The 12,799-nt window shown below is 35.9% G+C and overlaps 1 pseudogene; it reads right to left on the bottom strand.

The window, feature by feature from the left end:
* Nucleotides 1-7,744: 7,744 nt before the first annotated feature.
* Nucleotides 7,745-7,913, bottom strand: LOC129405169 (U2 spliceosomal RNA; annotated as a pseudogene).
* Between the last annotated feature and the right edge of the window lie 4,886 nt (nt 7,914-12,799).

The following is a 12,799-nucleotide window of genomic DNA, read 5'->3' as shown; positions in this document are numbered from 1 at the left end:
TATTTGTTATTTTACATAACATAGCTTATATATATATGCATATATATGTCCTTTTTAAATGTCTCAGAGTGTGTAGAGGGAGCAAAATATTCAATTACTTTTTAATGTCCCAAAATCACTCTCAGCACAACAAAATCAATGCAATTGCCAAGAGTCCTCTTTGTAGGATCAGCTATATTAATTCAAGATTTGTCTCCCTCCCTCAGGTAACATTGGTTTGAACATTGTTTACTAAGCTTAACCCTTGGCAAAGATTGAATTCTATGCTTTTAAGAATAAATGATTTTAAAGATAAGCAGCAAAAATATAGCGAGTCCTGCAGAAGGTAGCAAATAGATTACTAGAGATTAAAAAATCAACTTACAAAGTGATATCCAGAACTTCATATCTTCAAATCTTCCCATAATGATAAATAGTGATAAAATGAGAAATCTATAGAAAACCAACAAATTCTGACATGTTCCAGGGGTCTTATACATTCTCCTCCTAAAGGCAGTAAAATAAGATTTAAACAAAAAAACTATACTCAATCTTATATAAAATTCATTGTGAACTTATTCCACAAAATTATGACCAAAATATTGTTCATGAGCAGATTTGATGCAAGCAGGCATTCAAAGATTTGAAAACAGGTCAAAAGGAAATTTACACATGATTTTGTTAAATGTTAACGAGAAAGACAGCAGCTACTTCACCTGTAAGTATCACTGGCATCCCCTGCCATATGCTTGTCAGAGGAACTCAGCTTCCTTAGAACTCAGGTTCTAAGAATTCTAAGATTCATTTATTTCAAGTACACTCTCATGTAGATCTAAATTGATTCTTAGGTTATCTATTCATTAGTAAATACAGTAAAGAAGCTATTTAGGTCACACAAATATAAAGCCAGTGGTGCTTTTTTTTTCACTTTTTTTATGTTGAATATCACCTTGAGACAAAATTTACTGTCAGAATGTGAAAGAAATTGAAATAAACACATTCCCTATTACTTAGTTACACAAAGGCATTTCCAATAAAGTTAGAACAGGAGTTAGGATGTTCTTGTTGAGATAAAACTCCTTTACAATTATATTTTAAGAAATCTCTTTTATGCCCCCAGCTTAATGCTAAATGAACCATAGTTACACATTGTAGCACTGTATCACTGTCATCCCATGTTCATCGATTTGCTCGAGCAGGCACCAGTAACATATCCATTGTGAGACTTATTGTTACTATTTTTGGCATATCGAATATGCCACAGGTCGCTTGCCAGGCTCTGCCATGCTGATAGGATATACTCTCAGTAGCTTGCAGGGCTCTCTGAAAGGGACAGAGGAATTAAACCCAGGGTGGCCTCATGCAAGGTAAACACCCTATCATTCCAGTCCATAGTTACACAAAGAAAAAAAATAATATTCTAATATATTCTGACTTATGTATTTAGTTTAACCAAAAATAAATAGTTCTTTTGTTTGTTTTTGTTTGTTTGTTTTTGTTCTTTTACTTTTGGTAACACTCAGCAATGCTCAGGGCTTATTCCTGACTCTGCACTCAATGGTCACTTCTGGCAGAGCTTAGAAGACCATATGGATGAAACTGGGTTAACTATATACAGGGCAAGTGCACTACCCATTGTATTATCGCTCTGCCCCACCCCAAGTAATAGTCTTAACAGATAAATAATATTGTCAAAAAATCCTTGGCACAGTTTTTAGAAATTTTATGGTAAGACTTATTCAAGGTAAAACATTATACTGGGACATATCCTGGAAGAAAAATTATGGTTTTATTCATTTCTTTTTCCCTAGCAAGAAATTTATCTTCTTAGTCTACAAGATTTTAATAGCAGCACAAATGCAGATACCCACTCTAAATTCAAATACACTATCTCATCCTATATGGTACATATCCGAAGTAAATATATTGACAAATTTTATCTTTTTATTAAAACATCAGTGTAATAAACTTCCTTAAACTACACATTTGTGGCATGGTGACAATTGTTTTTAAGTGAGACTAATCTAATCCCTGCTAAAGGCTCATCCTTTCTTCCATAATAGAAAATTGATTATTTACATCAATAGCTTAACAGTAGTCTTCCCTCAATTCTTGGCATAGTGTATTGGAAGAAAATGATTTTAGAATCACAGTCATGTTAATTTCAGACTCCATTGTTTTTAGACAAATGTCTTTGGGTAATTTACTTAAATTGTTCAGAACTCATTTTGTAGCTATATAATTTTGCAACTATGAAACTGATTTATTAATTTATTTTAGGGGTAATGGAAAAACTTGATTAGTAAAATATTGACTAGTATGCTTTATGGTATAGAACAGGTGCTCAATAGATGTTAGACACCTAATAAAGATACATACAAGATCTATCAACTTAGGTTTGTTTTATAGCAAGGGCAAGTCAAGATTATAGATACAAGATAGCTAAAATAAGATCAGTGAGTGAGCTATTTAGAGACAGATAAACCTAGTATGTGATTTCTTAACTTATTAGTTAATGCATATATTGGTGTCTGAAAGACTAAAATAAAAATCTTGGATCTAAACCCTACTCAAAGCTTCCCCCAAAGTATCTTGGCCTATCACAAACTTTTTAGCATAGAAATCACTTCCTGCCCTCTGGAAATACACCTTTTTGTAAGCAAACAAACAGAAAATATCCCTCAATTGAGCACAAGGTTACTATTCCCACCTTCCCCTAAGACCAGAATTATTCTACCATGCCCCCAGTGGGTGGTATCACCTACTTTTGGAAACACTATACCTATAAAACATAGGTTTAGTAAGTCATTTCATCTCTGAGCATCAGTTTTGTCACCTAAAATTGGATAAAGTAGCTGTCTCACAGCTACGTTAAGAATTCATTGAACAGTGGACTGGAGCGATAGCACAGCAGGTAGAGCGTTTGCCTTGTACGAAGCCGACCCGGATTTGATTCCTCCATCCCTCTTGGAGAGCCCAGCAAGCTACTGAGAGTATCCCGCCGGCATGGCAGACCTGGCAAGCTACCCATGGCGTATTGGATATGCCAAAAACAGTAACAACAAGTCTCACAATGAACATGTAACTGGTGCTCGCTCAAGCAAATAGATGAGCAGTGGGATGACAATGATACAGTGACCAGACAATAATGCAGCAGTAACTAGCAAAAAAAAATGGTGGTGATCATTATCAAATCATACAATATATTGAGCATCATGGAAAGACTGAAGTACCAATATAAGACAAATTTTATTGTCCCTGAAGAGCTCTTCAAAAAATAAAAATTATTGATGCTAAGCAGTGCTTAAATGACAAGCAAGTATAGATTAGAGCTAAATGAACTAAAATGATGAGGAGCAGATTATTTGATGTGGAAGTAGTGAGAAATAAAGCCTCGCAGAAGAGATGAAACTGAAGTTGAACCTAGCATCTGTAGACTGATCTTCAGTTTCTTTTATATTTTCCCTGGATAATGGTTGAGAAAACAATTAAAATGTTAGAATTATAAGAGAGAAATTCTTTGTAGGAAATTGTTAGGGAACAGCTACTGGCTGAAAGCTAGTGGATGAATACTCTATTTGAATGCCAAAAAGTATACATTTCCTGTATGTGTGTGTATTCACACATGCTTTTCACAAGTGCTCGTAAATGACTTACTTAACCTCCCTCAAACAGACCTTGTTTTCTAAACCAATAGAATATACCTCTTGAGAATTCCCTTTTCTAAAGAACAGCAGAAAAATAGCTTATCATGTTATTTCTCAACATCTCCACGGACAATTGATACACCCATTAAAAATACTGGCAGTGTGTCTGCTTGGTTACTGTTTTGATGTGCTTTCTAATGGTGCTGCTTGCCTTTGGCAATAATTGTAATTCAATTTATGCATCTACAAAATCATCCAATCCTATTGCCTATGCAGTATCACAAAATAACTTTTCTCTTTAGAGTTAATCAGCCTTACATTGTATGTTTTCTATTGCCTAGATTTCAATGCAACTCTCAATAAATTTCAAGCTGAATAAATTTGCACTTAAGAAAGTAAACACATTAGAAATAAAGTGACCAACCTTGACAAATGACAGGAGATGCCAGTCAAAAACTGGTGACTTGGCTCTATTGTCGGATGTGTGTATGTGCAGGATTGGAGGGTGGGAGTCTTGTCCAAATAGAGAGGATGTGTTCAATCTTTAATTGTACAACATAGTTCTATGGCAATATTTTTAAATAATTTTATGCATGATTTTATTACATTTTATATGAATTTTATAATGTGGTTTAAAATTTTTCTCAAGGCAAGCATTGTATACATATAACCATTTTTGCAGAGCAGCCTTAATATTAAGAAATATAAAATTGAAATAACTTTTCTAAAATCATTGCTTTCAGGAATGTTCTGTATAATCTTTCTGTGCTTTGATGTTACCATGGGTCAAACCTATCATGTTCACTATTCAAAAGTTTAAATTCAAACAGCCATTTGCCACAGCCTTCAGTGGAGAGTCCTTGGCAAAGGCAGGGAAAAGTGTGCCATGATCTTTCTCTGAGAGTAGACCTTTCTAATACCGTCTTACAATACTATTTCTCAGTAGAGGGGAAGAGACAAATATGCTTTCTCTGTCTGAAGTCTATGTTTCTTCACTGTGCTTGCTTCCTTTTTAAAATCTAAATTTCTGAGAATGTAGAGAATCTGAGGTTTATTGATTGATTGATTGGTTTGATTTAGGCTGCACCAGCGATGCCCATGGGTTATTCCTGGCTCTGTACTCAGGAATTACTCCAGGGACTATATTAGATGCCAAGGATCAAATCTGGGTGGGCCAGATGCAATGCAAGTACCCTACCTGCTGTACTATCAGCCCCAAGAATCTAAATTTTAGAAAGATTCCCCTTATGATTTGCATGCACTTAAAGTTTATACTATTGTAGTTTAAAGCAGCTCTTTTTTTTTAAAATTTCCCTTCTGTCACAGTGTGATATCCTTGTGAAGTATAATAAATATAAATTGTAGGAAAATATTTTTAAGCAAACACATGCGAGGCAGAAGCCAAAGTTTTTTTATTTGATTAAACATGCATACCAAGACCATGATAAAATGAGAAATACTGGATCTTCCTCCTACCACAAGCATGTATGGAACAATTCTTTTCAAACATTCGACAATATGGGCCAGAGAGCGAGTATATGGCACAGAGTGCTTGTGTTGCACACAGTCAACCCAGATTCTTTTCCCAGCTCCCCATATGATCCCCCAAGCACCATCGTGAGTGACCTCTCAGCACAGAGCCATAAATAATCCATGAGCATTGCCAGATGTACCTTACCCCCAAAACTGCATTAGATAATAGGCACCATAGAGCTTTAATCCCTGAGAGAAGGAAAATGAACAAAAGGAACCTTATTATTAGTCAAGATTGGTCTCAATCTCTCTCTCTGTCTCTCTCTGTCTCTCTCTGTCTCTGTCTCTGTCTCTGTCTCTGTCTCTCTCTCTCTCTCTCTCTCTCTCTCTCTCTCTCTCTCTCTCTCACTCACCTCAAGTCAAGGCACAGGAAAGCTGAACTTAAAGAACAGGACAGGCTCAGAGCATTCTGAAATCAAACATCACTGATTAGTATGATAAAGGATACTGGCTCTGGAACAGAGATGCTGAGGAAAAGAAGGAACAGATGAATTCTGTGAATTTGACACTGAATTTTAAGCTATGTATTAACTTCCTATTAAGTTAAAAGTTTATAAAGCCTGTAAACATTCAGGGACTTGTAATCTAAACAAACTCTGGGCTCAAAGAGAGTAGGGCAAAAGGAGGGGTAAAGCACATTTCTAATCTAATCCATTTAAAACAGAGAGATCGTTAATAGATTTTTCCACTCAAACTTAGATATACAATTTCTAGGTTATCATAGTAGAAATTAAGAAAAGAGAAAGAAACAAAAATTCTAAAAGACAGGTTTCTCTCCTTATAGACCAGGAATAGTTTTATTTTTAAAAAATGAAACCATAATACATTATTATCCGAGTGTATTTTTAACAATAGAAAATAATTGCCAATCAGACAGAACATAATGGAATTTGTATAAGAGGAAATTGAAGTGTAAAAAGAATAAATGACCTTTCAGCATATTCATATTATCTTTTGTTAACTAAAATTTTTATCCAGAAGTCTTGGAAAGTCTTCATTTCTAAAAGATATAATAAATATAGAAGAGTCCTTATATTTAAAGTATTACCTAACACTCTGAAATGATCTTTTTTTTTCCAGGTTAATAGTTCTTGATTTACTCTCTATGTAACCATGGACCAGATGAACTCAGTCAAAAGTAGTCTCTTACTGGAAGCTAGGGTAGTGAAAAATCAAGCTAAAATCCAGAGTCAGGATATCTGCTTTCAGCATTTGGAAGCAACCTCCCTAATATAAAATTTGAAATAGCAGAATATTAATTCTAAGCAACAAGACAAAATACAAGTGAATTTTGGTATATATTTGTCAAAAACTAAAGACAATCTCTAAATGTAAACTTCAAAAATTTGAATTTGGGTTACAAATATGTAACTTGATAATACCTTGATGTAGGACAAGTCATAGTACTATATTTTGCTAATTTAAAATTGCAAAATAAAGAAAGGCTGGATCGATAACACAGCAGGTAGGGCGTTTACCTTGCACACAGTCGATACGGGTTAGATACCTCCACCCCTCTCGGAGAGCCCAGCAAGCTACCGAGGGTATCTCGCCAGCATGGCAGAGCCTGGCAAGGTACCCATGGCATATTCGATATGCCAAAAACAGTAACAACAAGTCTCACAATGGAGACGTCACTGTTGCCTGCTGGGGCAAATTGATGAGCTATGGGGTGACAGTGACGGTGAAAATAAAGAAAGAGTTAAATCATGGAGCTAATATGAAAGTGGTACAAAAGTATAAGATTTTATTATTGTAATGTTATGACATACGTATTTAAAATAAGTATTTATACCTGCTTTCATTTGAACTGTACACTGATACAGTATCTTGGAATTTTTATAAATATCAATTCATTTAAGTTTAATCTTAAAGATGACAAACCAGTCACAGAAGATTAAATAACTTTCTTTTTTAAAAAATTTTATTGAATCACTGTGAGAGTGAGATAGTCACAAGCTTTTATGTTTGAGTTGCAATCACACAATGATCAAATACCCATCCCTCCACCAGTGCTCATTCTTCACCACCAATATCCCCGGTATACCCCTCCCTTCCCACCCTCCTCCTTTCCCAGCCTCCATGGCAGACAATATTCCCCATACTCTCTCTCTACTTTTGGGCATTATGGCTTGCAACACAGACACTGAGAGGTCATCATATTTGGTCCACATGTTCGGCACACATCTACCATCCCGACTGATTCCTCCAGCCATCATTTTCTTAGTGATCCCTTCCTATTCCATCTGCCTTCTCCCCTCCACTCATGAAGCAGTCTTCCAACTATGGGGCAATTCTCCTGGTCCTTGTATCTATTGTCCTTGGGTGTCAGCCTCATATGATGTTATTCTCTACTCCACAAATGAATGCAGTCTTTCTATGTCTGTCCCTCTGATTCATTTCACTTAACATGATACTCTCCATGTCTATCCATTTATAAGTAAATTTCATGACTTCCTCTCTCCTAACAACTTCATAGTATTCCATTGTGTAGATGTACCAAAGTTTCTTTAACCAATCATCTGTTCTCAGACACTTGGGTTGTTTCCAGATTTTGGCTATTGTGAACAGTGCTGCAATGAACATATAGGTACAGATGTCATTTCTACTGTGCTTTTTTGCATCCTCTGACCTCTGTCTGATTAAATAATTTTCACAAGATCACACAGAACTAACAAGGATTGGGATTTATATTATAAATTGTGTTAACCCAATTTATTACACTTGATCTTAGCCAAAAGGCCGAGAAGCGATGTGTTAACCCAATTTATAAGTTTGTTTTGTTAACAAGTTTGTAAATGTTTCTTTCTGCCTTTTACTTGGAAAGTACTTCTTTTAGAGAAATTTTATTCTGCTAGAGTGACTTGAAAGAACTTCATTCTATTGTTAAAGAATCATAGAGGGAAGGGCCTGGAGTGATAGCACAGTGGGTAGGGTGTTTGCCTTGCATGCGGCTGACCCGTGTTCGATTCCCAGCATCCCATATGGTCCCCTGAGCACCACCAGGGGTAATTCCTGAGTGTAGCCAGGAGTCACCCCTGTGCATCGCTGGGTGTGAACCAAAAGGGAAAAAAAAGATAGTCTCATTCTATGTAGACAAACCTGGTTCAAATTCCTGGTACCAGCAGAGATCACTCTTGGACACAATGTTAGGAATAACCCCTGAACACTATTGGGTATGGCTAAAAGACAAAAAAAAATAGATAAAATGGATTGAAAAAATAGGGAAAGCTCAATCTCTTATTTAAAAAAACGTATTTTGCTTTTTGCTTAGTAATGATTAAAAATATTTCAAGCTGTATCTATCTGATTTCAACCCATTATCTATGGATAGTATTACATAGTTTAAGTTTAGTAAAGTGTTAGTATTTAAAGCATATGGTCAAGAAATGCACCTCACTATAGCACTGTCGTCTCGTTGTTCATCGATTTGCTCGAGCAGGCAGCAGTAATGTCTCCATTGTGAGACTTGTTGTTGCTGTTTCTGGCATATCAAATATGCCACGTGTAGCCTGCCAGGCTCTGCTGTGTGGGTGGGATACTCTCAGTAGCTTGCTGGGCTCTCTGAGAGGGGTGGAGGAATCGAACACGGATTGGCCTTGTGCAAGGCAAATGCCCTACCTCTGTGCTATTGCTCCAGCCCATTGCATACCATAAATTTTAAATTTTGTCACAATTTGAATTTAAAATTAAAAACTCCAATCCAACTTACAATGTGCAAGGAGGAAAATAGTTTTATTTTTGTTTTTACTTTTCAAAATATTTCCCAGTTGAACATTTACTGCTCTAGGGACAATCATTTGCTAATTCTGAGACATAAGAAAATTACACATCCAGGGGAGGGTGGGAGGGACACTGGGTTTACGGGTGGTGGAGAATGGGCACTGGTGAAGGGATGGGTTCCCAAACTTTGTATGAGGGAAGTATAAGCACAAAAGTGTATAAATCTGTAACTGTACCCTCACGGTGATTCTCTAATTAAAAATAAATAAATTAAAAAAAAAAAAAGAAAATTACACATCCAGATCATGTTATGATTGTTTCTTGAATTTCCTCCAACAAGTTTAGTTTCTAGCAAAATCTCAGCTTTACAGGGAGTAGTTACTTGTAATAGTCACATGGAAATCATCACTTCAAAAGAATACTATTCAAGGTAGTATACAGCACATCACAAAATGCCTCCTGAACAAAGTTTGACATGAAAGATTTCTCTTGGAATTCAGTTCTAGAAAAAGCTAACCCTCCTTTCAACTGTACTTGTAAATATTTAGTACGTTTCTTCCTTCCATATTATATGGTATATAGAAGTGATCATAATTTTTATTTGCATTTGTTGCTAAGAATTTAGCAAGTGTGTTTAAGATGAAGTCAAAGTAACTATTTAAATTACAGTTACTTTAATTCCCTTTACCAATAAGTTTATGAAGTGTATTTTTTATTAAAACCAAATCTTTTGTGAAGGCAAACTGGAATAAATGTGAATTTAAGTAATAAATGGAGTTTTCAGTTAAATCTCCTTACTCGTCCTATATTCTTATTGCTTGTGTGTAGGTAAAGTAAGGAAAGATGAGATCCCTTCAATAATAAAAGGAAGTCATCATAATTATTCTCAGGTAAAGCTTCTGTGAAACCAGTTTCTTAAGCAAGCATTGCTGTATATATCGTCCCTGTGCCAACCCCTTAATCACACACACACACACACACACACACACACACACACACACACACACACACACACACATACACACACACGAACAGAGTAAGCACTGACAGAGTTCTGGACATTGATCTCTCTATCCAATTCATGGGACTTACAATATCCATGAAATAAAATTATCAGAATTTTCAAACGTTAACAATACCTTTCAAAGGGAGTTTAATTTTATAACAGTAGGCCAAACTGAAATTTTTTGCCCAGAGATAAGAATATTCATTAATACTTCCTTTCAAATACAGTGCTTTTATTTCCTTTAACAAAATCTAATATAATCTGATAATCCCTTTTTCTTGAAGTTTTGTCACAAATGGATGACCTCTTCTTACTCATTATTGTTGCAGGACTCAGCCCAGAAGCATGCAGTTGAATAAGGAATAGTTTTTGCTCATTTCCTGGCTCCATCTGGGGCTGGAGCAATAGCACAGCTGTAGGGCGTTCGCCTTTCATGCAGCCGCCCCATATTAGATTCCTCCGCCCCTCTCGGAGAGCCCAGCAAGCTACCGAGAGTATCGCACCTGCATGGCAGAGCCTGGCAAGCTACCCGTGGCGTATTGGATATGCCAAAAACAATAACAATAAGTCTCTCAATGAGAGACGTTACTGGTGCCCGCTTGAACAAATCAATGAGCAACAGGATGACAGTGACAGTGACAGTGATCTCTGTCCTGTAGTCCCCACATCTCATCTCCATCAAGTTGCCTATTACTTAGCCTCTTCTGAGAGTCTAACTTTGCTAACCTCCTGATTTATCCATCTCAGTGATATTTCCTTCGCTCTGTGAGTGATATGTAAATCTCCTATACATGAGATACTATATTGAGATACATCTGCAAATAAATTAGTGTGAATTCATTCAGAAGGTGATAATCTTGAATATTTCCATCAGGAAATCAGTTTGATCCTCGAATCTATTTCCACTGCAGTCTTCTTTAAGGCCAAATCAATACAGTACCATGTCAGATACCAGGCCTCAGAGCATTTTATCCATTTCAGTAAAATTATATTACATATACATCACATTAATAAAATGTGAACTATAGATAGACTACGAAAAAGACAATTTCTCTAAAGGGATATTTAACTTGACAAATGTTTGCACTCAGAAATCTCTTACTTGAGCCAAAGTAATAGTAAAAAGAGGAAAGTACTTGCCTTACATGTGGCCCACTAGAGATTGATCCCTTAGTACAAATCCAGGAGTAAACTCTGATGACAGAAGGTTATGCCTCACTCCTCACAAAAAAGAGAAATATCTGATAACTTAATTAATTTAGTTTTAAAAAAATAATGTTTACTTGCTCATAGATGTATTTTCTAATTAGGTGATCTTTCGTATCTTGTGTAAGGCATAGACCTGTATGCTATACATAATAAGATACATACAATTTCATTTGTCAGGACTCATCCCTAAGCACAGAGGCAGGAGTAAGCCCAGAACACTGCTGGGCATGCCCAAAAACAAACCAAAAATTTCTACTTGGAGACTTCTTTAAATTTTGTATTTCAAACATAGAACAACAATTATTTTTTAAATCATTTAAATTGTAAACTAACAAAAACATATAGTAAGGCTTTTAAAATTCTTTTCTGATTTAATGCAGTCTGTGTCAGAGGTCTCAATCATTACAAACTAGCACATTGGGTGAATAATGTGCAAGTTTAATAGTCAATTAGTCACAATATAATCTAAGTGGTGTCATCATAGATCCTATAATTGTTGTGCAAATCTATATTTCTTAGAACCCAGTTAAGGCAATTTGCCTTGCATGTGACCTACCCTGATTTGATCCAAAGGATTGTATATGATCCAAAAGCCAGAATTATTCCCCAAGCCTGCCAATTGTGGCTCAAATACCTCCCCAGAGAAAGGAAATGTGCTTTTTTTTTAATCTGAGAAAATAATTATCTCTAAATCACAATATAATCTATGTTTAAGTTAAAGTTTATAGTAATAATAATGCATACTTTGAGTGTTGTAATGTATTTTTAGGACTTAGGCTATAATTTAATTAATTTTATAGCTGGAAAATTGTGGTTTGTGATCAAATCAGTATATTTTTTAGATAAGTAATTAAAACGTGAATAATTTTTATTTCATTTTATTTACTCTTCTGAAAACCATAATTTGGGGCCAGAGCAATAGTACAGAGGGTAGGGTATTTGCCTTGCATGTGACCAACCTGGGTTCAATCTCCAGAAACTCATACGGTTCCTTAGCCCAGACAGGAGTGAATCTTGAACACAGAGTCAGAATTCCTGAACACTTGAGCACCAATGGATATGGCTCCACAGACACACAAAATATCCATAATTTATCCAAAGTCAAATGTCACAATTCTTCATGAATAGTAAAATATAAATCATTTTGCATGTCCTAGGAAAGGAATAATGAGAAAGTTTTAAGACCAGTGTTCTGAAAATAATATAATTCATTTAAGCTTGTACTGCATTGTCATTTTCAGAACAGAGGGCTATGTAAATTTATGGTTGTTTGCATTCCTATACTCTAAATAAAATACTCCCTAAATGGTACTGAGAACTGTGACTGTGTTGATTGTTTTCCTTCAGAAATGACAGTACTCAATGTTTGTTGTCTGATGTGTTCTTACCATATTCCCTCATCCAGAGGTGGAATCAGACTATATTAGACTTGAACCCACCTTTGTTTTGTTAATTGGGCGGAGGTTGTTTTTTTGTTGTTGTTTTGTTGGGTGGGGGGAGGGTCACACTAGGCAATGCTTAAGGGTTATTTCTGACTCGCACTTAAGAACTACTCCTCCTCATGGTGCTGAGGGGGGCAGGGCTGGGGTGGTGGTGGGGTGCGGAGGGAACATATGGAATGCTGGGGATTTAACCCAGGTCATCTGCGTACAAGACAAATGCCCTACATACCCTGCTGTGCTCTCTGTGAACTTATCTTTGT

This window comes from Sorex araneus, chromosome 5 (assembly GCF_027595985.1).
Source record: "Sorex araneus isolate mSorAra2 chromosome 5, mSorAra2.pri, whole genome shotgun sequence".
NCBI lineage: Eukaryota > Metazoa > Chordata > Mammalia > Eulipotyphla > Soricidae > Sorex > Sorex araneus.
This window is presented reverse-complemented; position numbering and strand designations above follow the sequence as displayed.